Raw genomic sequence first — 20,443 nt, 5'->3', positions numbered from 1 at the left:
AGTAGCAGGGATCGCCAGAACGCCGTGACAACGCAGAAGACGACGCCCTGCCTTAGAAGCCTAGGCGGCTGGAAAGGCAACACAGTGGAGCCCCGACCGGAGTAACGGGGGTCCGTCCACGAGAATTGGAGATGCGGATGAAAAAAATAAAACGTATATTGAATGGGCTACTTTTTTACCAAGGTCGCACGTCTGATATCATTTTCGTTCTGATCTAGAGATTAATATTAGGCTCATAAAATGGAAAATTACTGTTTAAATGGTAAGATTATGTGTTTTCCTGGCGTAGGATTGCAGTGAAGTCTTTGCGAGCTTTCCGGCATGTTAGGGTTTCTGCTGCCGACGTTCGGATAACCGAGCTAGCCATGGAAACGTTGGCAGTTTAAACCCTGATCAAGTGGTAAACCCGTGAAGACTTCACCGCTGTTGTTCAAATCACGGCAAGCACAAAATGATTGGTTTTATCCTAAATAGTGAGGGTCATCTTGCAAACGTAACGTGGATTTTCAGAATATTCAACAGGATCAAATTTGAGAATAAAATAAGTAAATTTAATGTAATATTCCGGAAAATATTTGTTTTGCAGCAAAGAAAAAAGCAACAAAACTGAAAATGGCAACTATTTCCGGCTTAATTGAGTCTAAAAATTCAAAGATAAGCATTTTATCTGCTGTTTTTATGCATTAAAAGATTTGTAACATGCTTTTCCAATCTTCAATGTAACAAGCAATATTGTCGGCGATTAAATGTACATTCCTTCCCAACTACATTAAAGTTTGATTATTACTAAAAACTTCGAGAAAAAAGTTATTTTCAAAAATATGAGCTCATTATAAACTAGCCAGAAAGTTTGTGGAAAACAGAGATAAAAAGCGTTATTTTTCTTCATTGAATATACTATCAACCTTATGGTATTTCGCTTTCTAAGGAACAGTTTCCAATTTACCAGCAGAGTATTTCCTGAAAATTTAACTAAACAATTATTGACGCAATAAACTTGACATAAAATTTTATTTATTTCATTTATTTTCAGGAAATGATTTGCATGAATTTTCGCGCATAATACAAAATACTTGCTCATCTATTCGTATACATATGTATATTTAGATTCTAAAAGTTACGTCTTTAATGTATATGTGTAGAGAGTAAAGAGTTTTAAAAGCTGAAGCCTATAAACTTATTTTATTTTTTACTACTGTTTAGAAATTTGTTAAGGTAAAGGAAATTACCTTAACAAATTTCTTGGAAGGTAAAGGATATTTAATGGCGCGAGTAGCTAGTAGTTTTTATGGGAGGCGACCGACATATAAGGTCATTTGCGCCATTAGGAATGGCTGCGAAAGGAAGGGTGGAGTGAAATCCGGCGTCGGCATTAGCCTACTTTTGTCGAAAGGCTTCAAGGGGTCCGCAGTTTAACGTACCATCCGGCGGAAGTCGTACTCACTCAAAGTGCTCTTCACAAACCACCTCGACTAGGGATCGGGATACAACTGGAAAATATTTGATGTTTCCAGGATTTGAACCCGAGCCCTCTCGGTGGGACGCCTGTACGTTGGCACCATCCCGACCCCCCTTAATCCAGCGATTTTGCTTGATTTTCAGTCGGGTTTTGTGCAAAATGTTCAAGGTAATAATACCAGGGGTAATTATAAAAAATTAAATTAATTTATCATATTTATCCAAATGCATTCTTAATTTGCCGAAAGAGTAGATAGCATAGACTACATACCAAAAAAGGGGGTAATTTTTCGAAGGAACTAACACCAGGATTTTTTCCGAATTCATTATGGATTGAAATAACGATATGAATCGATCAATTTATTGGTTCTCTCCTTATTAGAACTTCCTTCAACTACAATATGAACTTACTGTACATATTCAAAGAAGCGCGGCAGATACCGCGACAGTAACTTTTAGCGGAGTCATCCGCAAGTATGCATTCTATTTTTATTAAATGAATATACAGTGTATTTTTCCAGTGATTTTTAATATAGCTATCCACTTTTCATTTCCTGATAAATAGACTGTTGGCTGTAAAAGTAATATTGTTCAAAAACTTAAAACGATAAAAGATATTGCAGTGAAAAACGGCTACAAAGAAGATTACACAGAAAAAAGACTGTAAAGAAAACGTTCCCTTTGAACAAGCAATCTTTTGCTTACACCAGTTAACATGGATGTAAAATATTACGAATGGTGTAAACTCCATTATTATGGATTCATTTCAAAAAAGATCGGATATCTTTTTACAATGAGAAAAACTTAAAATCATTCCAGGACACCACGACGGACCAAGTGGAAAATCAAAATAAAAGTGGCATTTATAGGTAAACTTTTAAGGACTGTGGTGCTATCTACATAGGCCAAACGGGGAAATAATTAAAAACACGAGCGGGGAAACATAAACGCTGTTTTAGGAAATGTGACCTCAAGCAAACTTATTTCGCCAAGCATCTGTGGGAAGAAAATCATGGGGGCGACTTCAACTCGGAACTGATAAACCAAATGGGCAAAGGAAGGAGGATGGACATGTGGGAAGAGCTGGAAATCAGAAAGAATTTGAAAAAGGGTAATTTGGCCAACGATTTATTGTTTGAATACCTTTCCCCAATCAAGGAAGTGCCCCTTTCCTTCACGGAAAGACCTAATTACCCCTCCCATCCCCACCGTTAACCCCACTAATTGCCTTCCCGACGCTTGACACCCCTCTTCGCCTTCCCATCAACCCTGCCGATCACAACCCCACCTCTTTCCCCCCCCCCTTTCCCTCCTCTCCTTCCCCCTCTCTCACGCACCCTTTTCCCCACGTATATGGTTTATACTAGTATTATGTTTATATAGTAGTAGTATGGTTTATATAGTATATGGACCGCAACCTGACTAATTTGTACTTGATGATGCCGCCTAAGTGTTGAAGCTAGTTGTAACAAAATAAAGAGCAGTGAAAAAATACATTGTGTTCCTCACTTAATAACCCAGAACTTCCACAAAGTTGAGCCAGAAACCATAGAATACACGCATTCAATTATTCGCCTTGACTGGGATCCCTATGATCAAGGCGAATGAGTTTTTTAACTGAAATTTCCGCATTTTATTTTACTTAGCTGACTGAATCCATGGGTAATTATGCTCTCTGTGCAGCATTATCAAACAAAACGTTTAAAATCCTGCTGTTGGAATAAACACGTTGAAATATTATAGTCAATAGGCGTGTACGATCGTGGTAGCGTCCTCTCTTGCCCAGTCTAACAAATACTATTTGAAAATTCGTCTACAAGAAAGTATTTTTTTCCAAAGTAAGAAATAATTGATCACCTTTTAGTTTTCCCTTCCTTAATGATGGATTACTCTAATGCACTGCGGAGAGGAGTGTGAGATGCTTGGAAGTGGGATAAATGACATCAATCTCGTTCCGATTCAATAAAGACTCCCACCCATCCATTCTCAGAACCCCTTTTTCACTCTCTAACTCTCTACTTTCTTTCCTCTAGCTGCTGCTACTTTCGACGCTACCTACACACTTCTCCCTTGGTCTCCCCTCTCACTCCTCCGCCACCACTCCTCCCTTCCACTTGACTCCTCCACCCAACATGCCCACCTCTTACCATCTCCTCCACATCCTCCCTCATAGGTTCCTCTCCTTTAGGAGGCTGGACACGCATAGGAAGGGGGTGGCATGCACCTCACGCGTGTTGGCCAGCGCAGACACTCAACACAGACCGAAGAGAAAGTAATTTGAGTCGCACTAAATTACTAAAGTTTCTGTGTCGGTGTGTGGGGGAGAAAAGATACAGTGAAGAAGGGGGGAGCGGATGCAGGGTGGGGGCCGTGAGGGCTGGGTGGCGGCAAGGGCTCTTCCGAAGAAGGAGTCGGGCGGTCGAGGATGAGGAGAAGGAGAACGAGTAGGTGTTGGTGCTCTCTTGCAATTTCGCAGTTCGAGTCCGTCTCCCGAGAAACCGCAGAAAGAGGTAGGAGGGAGGAGAGATGGTTTGGGGAAATTGGGGAATAGAGTAGGAGGGCTGAGTGGTACAGCTGTGCGGGGGAGGATGAGGGGCATTTGCGGGCACTTTTTTGTGGAGGGAGCGGGGTGAGAGGTTTTTGTGAAGGTAGGAGAGAGATACATTGGAATTATTCGGGAACAACGCACCGTCATAGGACTTTGATTTGATAAATTTAGGGAAATACGGATATAGATAAGAAAGTAGGGATTGAAAGTTATAGGAGGAAGAAAACGTGGTGAAAAAAGACTTTTTAAAACAAGGAGAAACTTCGGAGACGAGGAAATGTACACGGGCTATGAGTTGCTGATACAATTACACACAAATTTGGAATACGTATGTGTATGATAAAGATGCACGGATATACTGTTACACTAGGCATGTGAAGTGGACACGTATACCTTGGGTATAGGAGAACAGCGAAATATAGGTATGGGAAATACCAAGTGTAATTGATAATATTTACAAATAATGAGGACAAATGAAAATTGTCCAAAGAAAAAAAAACGTTACTTTTAGCCTAATCCACAAGTTTGGGCAACAGGAGAAGCGTTTGATCAGGGGAATATCAGTTTGGCATTATTTTGCCGTTGATTCAAATTTTTAAGCTACCAAGATTGATCTAGTGTAGGAATGGAGTGAAAAATTATCAAGGACTGAGGAAAATACTACATTATCTTAATTAAAGATGACTGTAGGTTCTTTGAATGTTCACTAATATTGATATTAGTTAGCGGAGAAGGATCAAAACCTGCCTCCTTGTATGTACTCCGCAAGCATCTCATAAGAAATGGATGTAGATATACTATCGTGGTAGTTCAGGCAAAATATACACATGTACGTGTATTCTAAATGTAAGAAGCAGTCAAGCGATTTGCTTAGCGAGACTGAGAAAAGAAATTTAACATTAATGGGGAATTCTCTTCGTACCTTTCAAAGCGGCTTTAAAGGCACGGGTGCAATATACACGGAAGCACTGTATGATATTTCCATAAAAAACAATTACTTTCTTTTATCTTCATTATATGACTTGAAAATTAATTTCTCTCAATATACTCCTCTTTGGACTTCCAATCTGTGTCTAACTTTGACCGGTATAAGCCTTGTGATTTTTCCTCAGATATAGATTTCCTCAGAATCTGAAATAGATAAGTTAAGCACAAGGCATTCATCCATAATATTCTCATTTTGCGATATCGAAGGATATTTAAAAATAGCTGGGGACGCAGAAAGCCTTTTCATATTAGTCACTGGTTTGTTCTTTCCCATAAAGAATGGGATAATGTAAATTGTTATGCGGAGGATATGACGGGAAAGAAATTAAATGAAAACCAGAATGACTTTCCAGGTAGGCCAAGGTGATTGAATTTAGTGCTCCAGCTTGCAAATATTTATTAATCAAACGGAGGTGCCCATAAAACGTTTTTTTAAGAAATTATTGAAGACGAAAGGCTAAAACTCCCGAATGCATTTGAACACGCGTTAAACTACATGTCGAATATCTAAGTGGATATGAATACGGAGTGAAAATATCGTATTTGATACGTCTTGAGCTAAAAATGATTGATAATAGCTTCAATTGAGTAAAATGAGAGGATTTTTTTCTTAAAATTACATGATAATTGTTAACTCGAGAAAAAATAAACTGATTTTAGGTATAGTAGGCAGAAAAATTTTCATTGTGACTTATTAGTCTGAAGTCTTTTTGCTTACACTAATCTTTTAGGTGTTTTAGCATTGTTTTCACAGAATACTTTTTTATAATTTTTCACATTTTATAATCTGAGCTCGAGATGGGCATTTAACACCAATGGAAAACTTGGCCGAACCGCATTCAGATTAATATAATAATGACTGTAGTTATGGCAGAAGTGCCTAAAATTTATCACCTCAACGACATTCCGTGAAAGAATATGTATAACAATCAACTTTCCTCAAGATTCGGCACATTTCTCATCTCAATCAAAAAGACATGATTCCAGCATACTTCGAGTGTGATGCGAAGATGGTGATATATAAATATGGGAACTACTCCAATGCACATTATTTCAATGAATTCCAAACAATTCACCAAAACAGGACAAAAGTTATTTTAACTAAATCCAGCGTACATAAAAGTACTTAACTGTCGCGAAGAAACCCGAAGTTGCAAGTTAAACGCAAAACGAGACAGCACTAAGGTTTTAAGCCCTAATGCGAGACCTTAAGAGTTCGGTTGTGAGCGAGAAATTTATTAAGCTATATGCTCACAAATAGAAGCACAGCTCTCTAGTTTGACCGTGCATATTTAACTTTCCAGGTCACATATACGTAAAATTAATTCAGACTACGGCAGGAGGGGACGAGGGTTAGAAAGTCTTGTGAGGAAGACTGGAGGAAGTCGGGGGTTAGACGGGGAGTGGAGGGGAATAAAACTGGAAGGGGTAACTCACAAGCAGGATGGAGTGGAGGAGAGGGGAATGGGTTGAAGCAAACGAGTCAAATAGAGAGGGAGGGGGCACCTGTTCGAGGGGCTTTTACGGCCCCGAAATATTGGACTGGGGATGCGTGGGAGCCCGCGCCACTCACTACGCTCCGAAAACTTTCCCTATTCTTTCTCTCCTTCAGCGTCTCGTTTCGCCGTGCTTACGCCTTGCCCCTTTTTTTCCTACCCGGAGCGTAATGCGAAAGGGAGGAGAGCGATGCACACTACAAGGGTAATCGGTGTGTGCTGGCGGGGCCGCTGAGCGAGACGGTTGGGGGAGGGGAGGGTTGAGGGGCGGTGAAAGTTGTACTCGGGGTGGATTTTTGGAACTTTGGAGGAAGGCGGATAGAAATGAAGAGAGAAGGATAGTGCAAGAGAAAGAGAGGGTGAGTGGGAGAGAGAGAGAGAGAAAACGAGGGAAAGCGAACTCGAGGAGCAAGGATGGAGAATAATGAGATGGGGAGGCGGTTAAAACGAAAGGGAGAAAGGGGCGCTAAGGGGTTCTTAAGGAGTCGACGGGGCACACAGGGACGAGGCGAGGACCGCGCGCGTGTGCCGCGGCGCTTGGTGTGAAGGGGATGAAATTTCGGCGAGTAGGAATTGCCGGTTTGGGGAAAAATATGAACTCCACTCGAAATGGAGAGGATGGATTTTTTTCGTGGGAAAGGAACGACGAATAATAATGAAACTGCACACCGTGCCGCGCGAATTCAATTTTAATCAAGAGTCAAGCACGGAAGACTCCCTCTAACTATGAGTAATTCCCGTCCAACTATTTTTCCCCAACTGAAATTCCTTTCGAAGATGAAAGAGTTTACAATGTGTAAATCATATAAATATTCTTGTTATTTCCACTGCTATTGTGTTCTCACGAATATTTTAGTTTTTATCGAATATAATAGACAGTTTAATTTCAATTCAATCATAATGAAAACTTCGTTGCAATTTTCGACAGTTAAAACTTTATTGCCGACCATGGTTTCGATACACTGTATCATCATCAGGTCGACCTGATGATGATACAGTGTATCGAAACTATGGTCGGCAATAAAGTTTTAACTGTGGAAAATTGCAACGAAGTTTTCATTATGTCTCGATTCCACAACATCACGCCTGACTCTTCACTTTTCGTTCAATTCAATCAATTTGAAGTTTTCATTTTAGCCTAAATGATCAATTTTAAGTATTTTGGTAGACTCACATACCTACACTCCCTCCACACAAACGGGTTACTTCGATCTTGAGAATAGTCACCGGTTCTTAACAAGAAAAAGAGTAATATGAATTTCCAAAGATGCCATCGTTAGCAGGTTCAATTTTAGCAGGCAAAAACGAGTGAATGTGGATAGAAATTTCGCCACAACTCGGACTTATTATGGCTCAATATTTTCTCTTTGTATTTCGATGGATTTTACCAATTTAAATAATTGTCAACTAATATTTACTGACTCACCGATTAAACTTTTGGTCCATAATGTCGTAGTGTTTAACATTATACGAGGGTCATCCGGAAAGTAGTACCCGTTCGTGCCGCATGAAGTGCTGACGACGCGAGTAGCCGCTGGACGAGGTCAGATAGCTTCAGTGGCTTGTCTGCCTTCTCTGAGCCAAGTTGCGTGACGCTAGCATTGCCTGTGTTGTTTCTGTGATTGTTTACAATGTTTAAAAAAATTGAGAACGCCGCCAGTTGTGAAGTGAGGGCAGTGATTAAATTCCTCAATGCAAGAAACGTTCGCCCATGTGATATTCATCGCCAATTAAAGGAGGTGTATGGAGACAATGTAATGGACGAGTCGTCTGTTCGGCGGTGGTGTCGCAACTTCAACATGGGGAGGGGGAACACACGCGACGATGAGCGTTCGGAGAGACCGTCTGTCATTACAGACCAACTGGTGAGCTCAGTTGACGAATTCGTGAGGAACGATCGGCGCGTCACAATTGATGACATCTGTGAGCATTTTCCCAATGTTTCTCGAACAATTGTTCATGAAATTGTTAAACACCATCTGCATTATGCAAAAATTTGTGCAAGATGGGTCCCTCGCGTATCTCAATGAGCTGGCGGCGAAGGACTATGCAGCAGGAATACAGAAACTTGTCACACGTTATGACAAATGCCTTAATTTGCTTGGAGATTATGTTGAGAAGTAGTTTAAAGTATCCTCTTTCAAATAAAATTTTTTATGTTTGTTAATATTTACTTTTGTGTCTTTATTTCACGAACGGGTACTACTTTCCGGATGACCCTCGTATATGGAATATAAGCTTAAAAATTATTTTTTTTTCGATATATACACTCAGGATAAAGATTAAGAACTTAAGTATTTCCTTTTCCATCGATCATGTTTGCGATACCTTGGATAACAACTTTAGTTGTTTTTTCAAGATTTTTAATTCTGAAGAAATTTGCTCCTAAATTCGGAGAGAAATGGTTTGATTAATTAATTGAATAAATCTTTTTAATTCTAATGATGAGTGCATTAATTTATAACTTCGTAGACTCGATTAGTAGGAGTATATATTTAGCTATTGGGTTAAATGAATAGGAATTAAATTCGTTCAGGGAATATTGCCTTATATTAATTAAGCTATGATTTTTCAATCCATACCATGATTTCTCTTGAAAATATTTCTAATTTAGCGCTATATGAAGATTTTAACAAGTTCCAGACCGTTCAGTTTTAGACAGAAACTGCTGGTTTTTGTTCGATGGGGAATTTACCCGGGTACTTTACGGACTAATACCGAGGCCGAATTTATTCCCATTTATTTATTACCTCCCTACTCTAATGTCTAACTAGCTCACACTTCCATTTCCTAAACGATGAACCAACTTCCGCGGGTACTGTCTACTATTATCACTGGCAGACAATTTATAGACCATCGCAGAAAATATATCGTGGCCACAAAAAGTAACTCCACACGACCATCAATTTAAAATGATGAAATTTTGATCTTTGCGTCATATATCGTACCTTCGTTTTTTCTGGCAATTCATAATCTCCTTCGCCAAAAACGATCCATCAAACCAATTTGTTCATAGATTTCCTTGTTAAAAGAGGGCGACTCTGATGAAACAACCACAACTAATTGCAGTGGAAAAATATAATAGGAAAGCTATTTATGGAGGCGATCAAGATATGGAGGTGTCGAGAGATTCATTCCATCAAGTTACCTACGTCCAATTTTTCTTAGCATAATCCTACCTATACTTTTCCAAATTAAGATCGCATACAACCCTCGAATCGCGCATGTCAATAGAAGCCGGCTCAATCTTCAATTTACCACTGGTTGTTTACGAAAATTCGTTCGAAGCGATCACACCAAAATGTGATACCGAAGCATCAAGCCAACTCACCATTTTTTTTCTTTCCTGCGCCTTCTCTCTCTCTTTCTCTCTACCTCTCTCTCTCTCTGCTCGTTACTCTCTTCCCCCATTCTCGTTTTTTTCCTCGCTTTCTCGACGACAGAGCCAGCCAGCACACACTCCCAACGAGTTCACAGACACACACACACACTCACACACGTGCGTCGTCGCGCAACCTTTTACTTTATTTGTGCTCATTTTTTTCAGACCAAATAGGGAGTGCGAGAGTGTGCGAGACCAGCGAGGAATTTTTTTTTCCTCCCTTTCCGTCCTCCTTGCGAAGCACGCGCCCTTTCAACCTTATTAGCCTCCCTTTGGTGTTTTCACCTTTTCCATCCCCTCTTAATTTCCGGCACGCCCTCTCCCTCCTTTGGACCAACCTCACCTACCCCTCGCGAGTATACACACACACACATACAAAAACCTTCATCCTTTTTTTTATACTCCTCCTCCACCTAAAACTCCACCGGGGAGAGGGTAAAAAAATTTTTTTTGCTGGGCAAGGTAGGTTTGGAAGGGTTAGGCGGCGAAGGCGAAAAAAAGGGGGAGGAATGAGAGAGAGGGAAGGGGGCGCTGCTAAAGCGGCCGACTGAGAAACATCTCTCGACCGCCGCCTCTCTGTTCCCTTCCCGTCCCTCACTCCCAAACTCCACCTCTTTCCATTTTATCCTTTTTTTCTGAAGAGACCTCCTTCTACCCCCTCATTCCATCCCCCTCACCCTTCTACTTCTCCCTCATCCCATCTCTCTCACTCTCCTCACGCTATCTCCTTCTTGCCGAAAAAAAATAAAGAAACAAATGGGAAAAAATGGAGACCTTCCCCTCCAAACCACATTTGCTCTCCCCTTCGTTCATTCTCTTTCCGCCGAAAGACTGCAAGCCCTTTCATCCCTCCAAGCCCATGCTACTTAATGTTTTCCAGGAAGTTTGGCGGAGTTGCACTGAGTTAGATAAATTTTGTGGCAATTTTCTGGGATCTGGGTGTTTTTCGAGCTTCTCCCACGTGGTTCGTCTCGGCCAAAGGACATTTACACCCTCGTTCCGGGAAGCGCTCTTAGGTCAGTTTACGTGCAAATTACTTTAGCTCAAATGTAAGTCCAAAAGGGTTGAAAAATATGTGTTACGTTCACAATGAGTAGATTGAAACTGGGCTTACGCCACCAAGCCTTTCCGGGAAATTTGTAGAATGAAATTTCATTTAATTCCTAGTGTTCATGCATTTACTAATTTCGATAACTTGTCGCATCCTGGACTCATGTTAAACCTTTTTACATGTAATCAGAGACCTACAATGAACCCATTATATTGCACTGTAGTGACTAGTTAGTTCATCTACAAATACACCCTGCATGGGCGTAACAAGTGTCAATCAACGGTTTTCAAACACGCATGCCAATAGCTTGCGCTAAGTAAATATGATAAAAATTTGATCTAAGATTTTTGGAAATCTACTATGAAAGTACTCCCTGAATAGATTAAAGATTTAAATTTATTGCGTTGATTTCATTAAAGATAATTATCTAAAAGAGAGGGTATTCATATGATAAGATCATCATTATTACTGACGTGGCTTAAGGGCAATATTCCAAGATATAAAATATAATTAATATTATTTATAGACTTATCTTTTGTCGTAGATAAGGTTTAAGACAAAACATATTTAAAGGTGCATTACCCATTCAATTGACGTGTCACCTCTTCATGGAATTACATTTTAGAAAAGTATGAATATAATTTATATTAAAAAAAGGTTAATAAAATTCTCCCACGGTGCCGTTAGGATCTCGATGAGTTCTTCTTGGCTCGTGAATTTTCCATAGTCAAAACCACCAGCGATAAAATATTCATGTCGGCAAATTGCAACTTATTTCAATGAGCAAATGTATAGCATACAAATATATATTTTCACAACATTCATGAAATTTTTGGAAATGAAAACCGCTGTCCTACATTTCGATGACTGGCTCACACGAACACCGCATTACATTCTAAACAGAGTGGGAGTTGCTACCCTTATCTACATTGCAATTCCAACCAATTAGAAGTAGTGCTGGTAATGTAAAGCGTAAAGGGTCTAGTTTATTTTATAATGGCATAAACCTGCGTTGGAATTACTTCCACCATACGAACATCTGTTTTCTTCTTACACTTTTATTACCCTCATTCAGCCTCGTCCCTACTTCCCCAGATCTTCACGGTTACCCAAAACACCTTCCCACCGTTTTCTGTTCCACGCCCTCACAATCTCATCTTTACGCAACTTTTACCCACAATGCTATCTCTATTCGTCAAAAGCAAGCATGGTATTTTAAACGGGGATTATGTTTAACGGGAACAAAATTTATTGAGGGGTGATAATCGTATTACGAATTACATGTTGTGAGAGCGTGTAAAAATTTGTGTAAGAAAAATAATTCCATTTTGATCTCGTACACCTAGCTACGACCTTTTTGGACGCAAATGATGCCTTTGTGGGCATCAAAATTGCAAGAGTCCTCGAAACCCGCAAGCGAATATGCTGATGAGAACTCACGATGAAAACATACAAAAGCACGGAGCACCCTAGGACTAAACTGAAAACGAAAAAGGTTCCATCATAAATAAAGGGCGTTTGAAAAAGTTTTTCAAAAATATACGACATTTCGTAAAATTTTCGGGCGTTAGAGGTTATGGTGATTTCGTGGAAACTTTGCATGGGTACCTCGACTAATAATAATTTTCCGTGTTTCTGATCTTCGCTGAATATTTATGTTTAATGATAATATTTACCCCGAAGCCATTTCACGGGGACTTCAAAAGGGAGGGAAGAGAAAGAGGAAAGCGGTCGTTTCGAGCTCCTTTAAAGGTATAAGGGAGCGGGGAGAGAAGAAAGAGAGAGAAATAGGGTAAGGAGGCTGCGAAGAGGGAGCAGGGATGAGAAGAGGGTGAGGTTATGGGAGGAGGAGTTTGAAAAGGAACAGAATCCAACGAAAAATTCATCCCCGAAAAAGAAGGGGAGGAGTTTCAGTGAGCTAAGGGAAGAGTGTAGAGGGAAGCGAGGGGGTAGGAAATGGAGAAAATTAACATCCCCCGCCGCCCTCCTTTTTAACCTCACACTTATTTCACCCCCTTGGAAAACCCTCTTCCACCTCCCTCCCCCTCCATTCGACCGTTCCCTCCAACTACCCTCACCTCACACTGAAAATGTAGCGGACCCCCTCCTCCGCACCTTAAACTCCAGAGAAACACCCCTCTCATCTTTACTCTTCTTAATGAGAGCTCTTTCCCCCCCCCCCTCCCCAACCCCCTTTTTTAACCCCCGCCGAAAAACGGACCGGGAGACTTTGAGAGGGTGGGATTGAGCGGAAAGGGATTGGGAGGGGGGGTAGGGGAACGTAAGTGGGAGAGTGGAGGTTGTTGACGCTGTTTGTTGTCGTAATGGGTGGGCGGTAGGGACGGTGGAGGGGGGAGTTTGAGCATTCGGATGGGGAGAGGAAAATGGGTGCTCGGCGCGAGCGGGAGGGATGGAGAGGTCGGAGAGGTTAGACATTCCGAGGGGAGGGTTCTGGAGGGGGATGGTGGAAGAGAAGGAGACTGGAGGTAAGGTTTTGCGAAAAGAAACTTCTGAAAAGAAGTGTGGTCTTGGAGAGGAGAGTGGGAGGGAGGGTGGATGATTGAGGGGGAGTGACGAGAGGAAAGGAGAGTGTCTTATATTCGTAAGACGTTTATGGTGACTGCAGCCCACGTTCCCGCATCAAAAAATCTTTCTTCGATAACCTTTGTATCGAACCTCCGTCCACCAAAAGTTAAAGGGAAACTACAAGCCAAATTGACGGGGTGCTTTCGGGGTGGAGTCATGCTGTCACCATGGGAACGGGGATATGCAGAAGATTGGAGCATTTGGATTACCCACTGGTGGGAGAGTTGTTTACCCTTTCTTGTGGGATTCTACCCTGCATTAACAGTTTTCATGGAGGTCGTGATATTATTTCGTGGGTGAATGTCGAACGAGTGAAACAAAGACGAGTTGGCGTTTCCCACTACGCTTCTTCCTGCTGTATTTTTATCTCATTTACCTAATTACTCAAGTGAAGTTTAAAGTTGAGTAATTATTTCAAATGTAAATTCAGACGAATACACTTGGTTGCATGATTAATTAATGGCAGGTAACTTTTTAACTCATTAAATTTATGTTTTGAGAAGAGGATAATAAAATATACCGCATCTCATCAAAATTAATTACCAGAGGGCTTAGAGGAAAGCTGAGCTAAGTGACTTTGTGATGAATATTGGTATAAGAGCATTTAAAAATATCAGATAGTGACATTAATAATGGGAGAAATGATTTCCTCACTTATTTAATGCTTTAATCTGTTAACCTATTTTACAAGCGTACGAAGATACCAATTTGAGAAAAGTATTGGTACTTGAAGAGCTTTAGTGAAGAATTTGGCTGTTAGAAGCTTGATGTTGTATTTTTTTACATGAATGTATCCAGAAATTTATTTAAAACTGACTAATACCTAATGAGATACAAGTTTGGGGTACTTAAAAATTAGCCAGTGTTAAACTAAAAGACCCCGTTCTGTTACTCTCTACCCCCTTCCTATTCTCGAAAACATTAAAAAATGCATGAAAGCCATCAGATTACCGAGCTTTTAAAAAAAACCATTGAAATTTATGTTAAACCAGACAATTTTTTCACAAATTTTACGGTCCATCTCATTATCTTGAATTTCAAGAAATAGTGTCACGGAGGTTGTAATCATCAAATATCAACAGAAAAAAAGACCCAAATTAGAGCTCAATATATGTAGAAGTAAGTAAGGCTTGACAACGCTTGAGAAACCCTCAAAAAGTAAAAAAAATATCAAAGATGAAGCCAAAGACCAACCTTAAAGGGCTCAACCAATCTGTTTCCACATTCAACAACTCCGACTCACTTAAAAAACTCATTTTTTCATGTGACTTCATTATACGCAGAAGTTGTGGGCACTCAATTTTAGCATAAAATAAACTTAAGAACTGCGTACGTGGTGGATCAAACGTTTGCAGGTTAGTGCTACGTCACCTTGGCATCATTTGACTAAAATAATGTTGAAAAATAAAACGGAAAACACGATTTCAAGATTTTTGACTCACGGCCGTGAAAAATAAAACCAAAACAATAGTATTCTTGTAATAAATGATCTTAATGTGATATATGATTTAGGCATTGGCTCTTATTAATTAATGTAAAAACTGCCTAAGTTGCAATAAGACGTAAAAAACGGGTACTACCCACTTCATGATTTGTATAAGGTGAGCGGAGACGCATTTGACGGGCACAATAATTAAGGTAATCATAAATAAAAGAAATCACTATTACGATGTATTAAATGTTCCACCTCGTTAAGACATCAAGAGAGAGGTCCAGGTTGACAAGGGGGCATCATAAAGTAAATAAAAAACACCTAAACCATTCACTTGGAATACACTCTGAGATGGTATGATGTTCTTTCCTCTTTGCTCGAAAAAAAAACAAATTACGTGGGGAGACCTACTGACAAACATGGCTTTAAATCACTAAACCAAACAGATTCTAGTGCGTGGCCTAATCCTCATAAGTTGCTCTGATCCTGATAAGTAAGCTTTTGGAAAAATCTATGGTGAACGAAATATTTTACTAACCCACGTCACTTTTTTGTCCACCCCTTTGTCAATGGCTAATGGGCTAGAGCGCAGAAACAAAATAAAAAAAGAAAGAAAATTTGCCTAAAATCGGGCGATTTCACGGAAGGAATAACTTTGGGAGATGATATAGTTTTTGAAAAGGATTATTCAGTACTAACACATTTATTAGGCCAGATGGAGATAAAGCTTCTCTGATTTTTAGCTCACTTTAAAGAGCTCAATTACCCATCAAAACCTTTCTTGCTAGTAACTTATGAAAGGAAAGGTGTCCATTATTACTCAGAATTGAAGATGTATGGCAATATATGTATAATGTTTCTCAAAGATCAGTTAGCTCTAAAGTATCTCGGTTTTAGATACTTAAAAGTAACTTGAAATGAGCTTATTCCCTCCGTTTTCTATGGTGAAAGTATTCAGCAATAATGTCTTTAAATATACTAGCTTTCACTATGAATAATAGATCCTGTTGCTTGTAGACAAAAATCGAGCCAAACTCAAAATTCATCGTCTTAAGGATAGGACTTTCATTTTATGTTAAATATTTAAAATGTCCACATTTAGCAACTCAAAAAAATGCTAAAACAATACTTAGTAAGCATAGCACTTCGTGGAAAGCACGATTAGGCGTTAAGGAAATATACTCATATATTTTTTATCAATGCATCCATTTCGTTAAGAGAAAGCTTCCAGTAACGAGCGTTAGATCCAAACCATCTTCCCCGATGTCATTTTTATGTTTTCTCTTTGAAATATTTTTTCATTCGAATTAAGCTTCCGTGAATGTTTTAGCAATACGATTATAATAAAACTGTTTAGTAAAAACTTCGTTTGAACTGAAAATTAGCTTTCGAGTAATCTCGTGTACCCAAGAAATTATTCATGTGTTTCGAAGCTTTTAGGGAACTTGCCAAGATAATATGAATGGAAAAAATATTTCCTCTAATGAATAAGTAATTGCCACTCTAAATACGAATTCCTGCAGCTCTTTCACAAAAAGAGATGGGAAATTTAAGTAGATATTTAAAGTTGCCCTAACGAGAGAATATCGTGACTCTACATACGCTTCATTATTAAATATTCCATAGATTGCTATTCCTAAGCTTAAGCGATAGTAAAGTGGCACGTGAAAACATCAATCATATGACAATATCAAAGACTCATCATAAGTAATCCATATCAATTCATATCCACCTTCTAATATAAAAATATAAAATAAAGCTGTAATCTCTTGCATTTAAGGATCGTATATTTGAATATAGTACGTTAAAGTTGGACAAGACACAGTATAATCGTAAATTTAATTTCTATAAATCCTCACCACAAGCTCTATTTCCGTTTTGTGATTTTGAAATTTCACCTATGACCCTGCTTTAAAGTATTTAATTGGTTATAGGCATTTCTTACATTCGACGTACATTGGAAGCTCGTATACAAAGTGTAGATTTCGAACATCTAGAGGAAGAAAAGATAATAGAAAGGAAGAGATAAAAAGATAAATAAGTCCATGGAATTTGGCAAAACTCGTAAAAACCAAGCCTGACTTGACTGAACTTCGGCTATAAAGAGCAGGGATGAATTTGAAAAACAATTGCACATGTTTGTATCATTAGGCGAAGATATGAAACGGTCTGGCAGTCTATCATTGCAAATAGTCATCCGATGACCTAAAACTCATGAAATGTGAAGGAAAAGTCCCAAAGCTTCGTGCGTCTCTGTTTAAGGTAATGAATACTTCCAAGAAACTGCTAGAGATGACGAAAAATTTCAAAATTTAAGAGGACGCCTCGATAACTTAACTGGCTAAAGCACTCGGCCGGACATCGCGGGATCCGGGTTCGAATCCCGGTCAAGGCGAATGATTTTTACGCTCTGAAATTGCTGCATTGTATTGAAAGTAATTATCTTATCAACCTTTTTTCTTCGCGATTGCATCAATTCCTCACACGTAAGTCAACTGTGTGATTCCAGGCAGCAGCTTCGACTACAGTTCTCGTGTAAAGAAGTATTGCAGCCGTAACCTTTCAATTACCACCGAGAATGATATGTCATCCTATAGGACGCACGAATTCCGAAGTAAAAAAAATCACTTATTTTACATCCAATTAAGTTAGAGCAAATATTTCGCTAAAATATATGCACCAGCTTGCTCTGGGCGTTAAAAGTAATGACAGCGCACGAACACACACACACAAACCCTGAGAGGTGTTCGAATCGTGTGACGCAAAATCCACAAGCACTAAATAACCTACAACAAACGGCGTCGAAAATGTGTAAACCTGAAGCCCGAATGCATCTACTGAGATGGGAACAGAAGAAGCGAGCGAGCATCCCAGCCATTAAGGTTTAAAGCCACATTTTGAAGGATAAATGAAATGAGCAACTAGGAAAAGAATGAGAAGAGCGACCATGACCTCAAATATTGCAAATGAAAGATGTGGCCTGGGGAAATACTCCTTAGGATTAACGAAATATTTACAGTTTTGGGAAAAATTCTTTATGACCAACTAACTGCAATTTAGAAATGGTAGAGTTGGCATCGATAAAATCTCTTGTTGATAAACCAGTAACTGTAACCATTTGCATTTAATTTAACATGGGACAGACAATTATTGCAATACGTGCAAGTGAAGTAGTAAATTAAAGATAACCAGTGTTACATTCGTGGATGTATACCGTGAGTAAATATCCATATGTATGACTGGCGTGTTTACACTTCATGGATTTCCTTTATAATTTAAATATATTAAATGCATACCAATGCATACCTCCAATTTTGATTTAATTAATGTGTGGGAGAATTACTATGCTGAATTTACCATTTATTTATCTACCAAAAGAATGCACTAATACTGCAAGAATTGCTAATATTTCGGTGACCAAGGAAATATAAGTATACCAAGTGTGTACCGTATATACATGGTATACCTGTATACCTAGTGAATACATGTATACACTTGGTATACATCTTATGCGTGTATACATGTGTACCAATTATACATGTACACCAGCATGTGTACTGAAATATTCTCTCTCAAGCACATTAAAACAAAAAATTTCGAATCCAAAATATTCACCACTAAACCCAACTATGCATATTCAAATATTGCCTTGATGATTAATTTAAGTAGATGACATTTAAATAATGCATTTATTATGGGAACATAATTCTTTCCTATGAACATAAGAATTAACCATTTCAATGGCTCACTATAAAACATCTAAACTTACAAAAAGTTGAATTAATACAGCATTAAAACAGTGAAACAGGGCCAGGAAGAGTTACACAACAAAAAGAGGCTTTTAGTTTTCCCTTAAATCTTTAAAGATAAAACTATTTCATTACGAAAAGTTGCAAAAATATATACTTATTAAAAAATTGAACCCATCTCTCATTAATTTCCAACTTCAAATAATGTCCAAATAATAATGGATATATATATATATATATATATATATATATATATATATATATATATAATGTATAACACTTAGCACTAGTGGACACAGACAAACTCTTCCTTCATTGACATGCTCCCTATCCCCAAACACGCCTCCGAACACAACACTCCCTTTGATAAATGCTATAGTGTATCAATCATAGCATCCCTCCCACCCTCTGATCCTCCTCTGAAACTGAAAACACTAGAGCAATCCTTCATCTGGCTTTTGGAGTCCTGGAACTGGCCAGGAATCAATATTAGGCACTAATTACCCTGTTCTAATTATATTTTCATCCCCCTTCCACCCCCATCACCTTCTACATTTTCCCCACCCTTCTAACGCTGCCCCTCCAAACCCGTCCCTTCGGAATTCCCTCCCCACCTTCCCCTTCCATCCATCGCTCCAGCCCTCGTATTCCCTTCAGTTCTGTCCCTCTCCTCCTTGATAAAGGTGGCAACGACCACCGAAAATTCGAAAAATAGTGAGTCTCTTTTTTTGTGTGTTTCTGTGTTTTTGTCTGTGTCCACTAGTGCTAAGTGTTCTACATTATTATTCACGTCCGTGAGTCTTTCAAAAAGTGTTATATATATATATATATATATATATATATATATATAGTTTTTTGAATTGGTGAATTACTAAATGTGCGCCATTTTTGCGAGTAAAAATTTCACTTCGGTATAATTTTTTTATGATTTTACTTACATATACTTCTTACTTATTCCTAAAGTTACTGACGAACATTTAATTTTAAAAGTTTTGACTCTCTTTTAGTATTCTCCGTTTTACATATCTTTCTCCCTTAGTATTCATTCTTAATTGAAGGAGAAAAGGAGAATATACATTCTCCCTTACTATTACATATCTTTATTTCATCTAGCTATTTTTTAAACTTTTCACAGCTTAAAAAATAAAACTTTGGGAAATGCAGCCTAAAAAAAATCCGCAGCAATTGAGTCTACACCAAACATTAGCTGCTATCACTGACTCCCAACTCATAGGGATGTGTTATCTTGCTTTCCGTAACACATTACCACAATTCTTCAAACAAACGAATCAGTATAGCATTCATTGACTTTATTCCATTATTTACAGTAATCCCTTTCATCAGAAGATGCACACTTGATTCAAACAAAGATATTTATTTCAAACTGGTAATCGGAACTTTGCTTTGAACTTCACATTTATAAATTCATCGCGTGGAAATCGAGTGCTCCGGCTCCTGCGCATTTCATCGCGCAATTAATCACGTTACCCCTCAATCCATTGTGTAAACTGTCCGCATTATGCGCTTCGGCGTGTTTTAATTCATTTCCGAGTGACATTCTCCTATCGCCGTCAGTAATTTGTACAAATTAAGAGAAACTTCGCATATACTTCCCATCCCTCCGTTTTCGCCGTTTCCTTTCCACCCCTGATCCCTCCCACTAACCGGCAGTGCTATCAAACTCTCTTTCCCCGACACCCGATTCCCCCCATTCAACCCATCCCTGCCTTCATTTACCTCCCGGCTGCGCCGCC

At 39.0% G+C, this 20,443-nt stretch overlaps 1 protein-coding gene across 1 annotated transcript in view; it reads right to left on the bottom strand.

Moving 5' to 3' along the window:
* The window catches only part of LOC139692196 (Krueppel-like factor luna), a 386,223-nt gene that overhangs the window by 11,937 nt on the left and 353,843 nt on the right, over window positions 1–20,443 (bottom strand). The window lies entirely within an intron of this gene.

Source organism: Hetaerina americana, unplaced genomic scaffold, assembly GCF_022747635.1.
Source record: "Hetaerina americana unplaced genomic scaffold, ioHetAmer1.1.p SCAF_4, whole genome shotgun sequence".
Lineage (NCBI taxonomy): Eukaryota > Metazoa > Arthropoda > Insecta > Odonata > Calopterygidae > Hetaerina > Hetaerina americana.
Note: the sequence above shows the minus strand (reverse complement) of the source record. Positions and strands in the feature narration are given on the sequence as shown.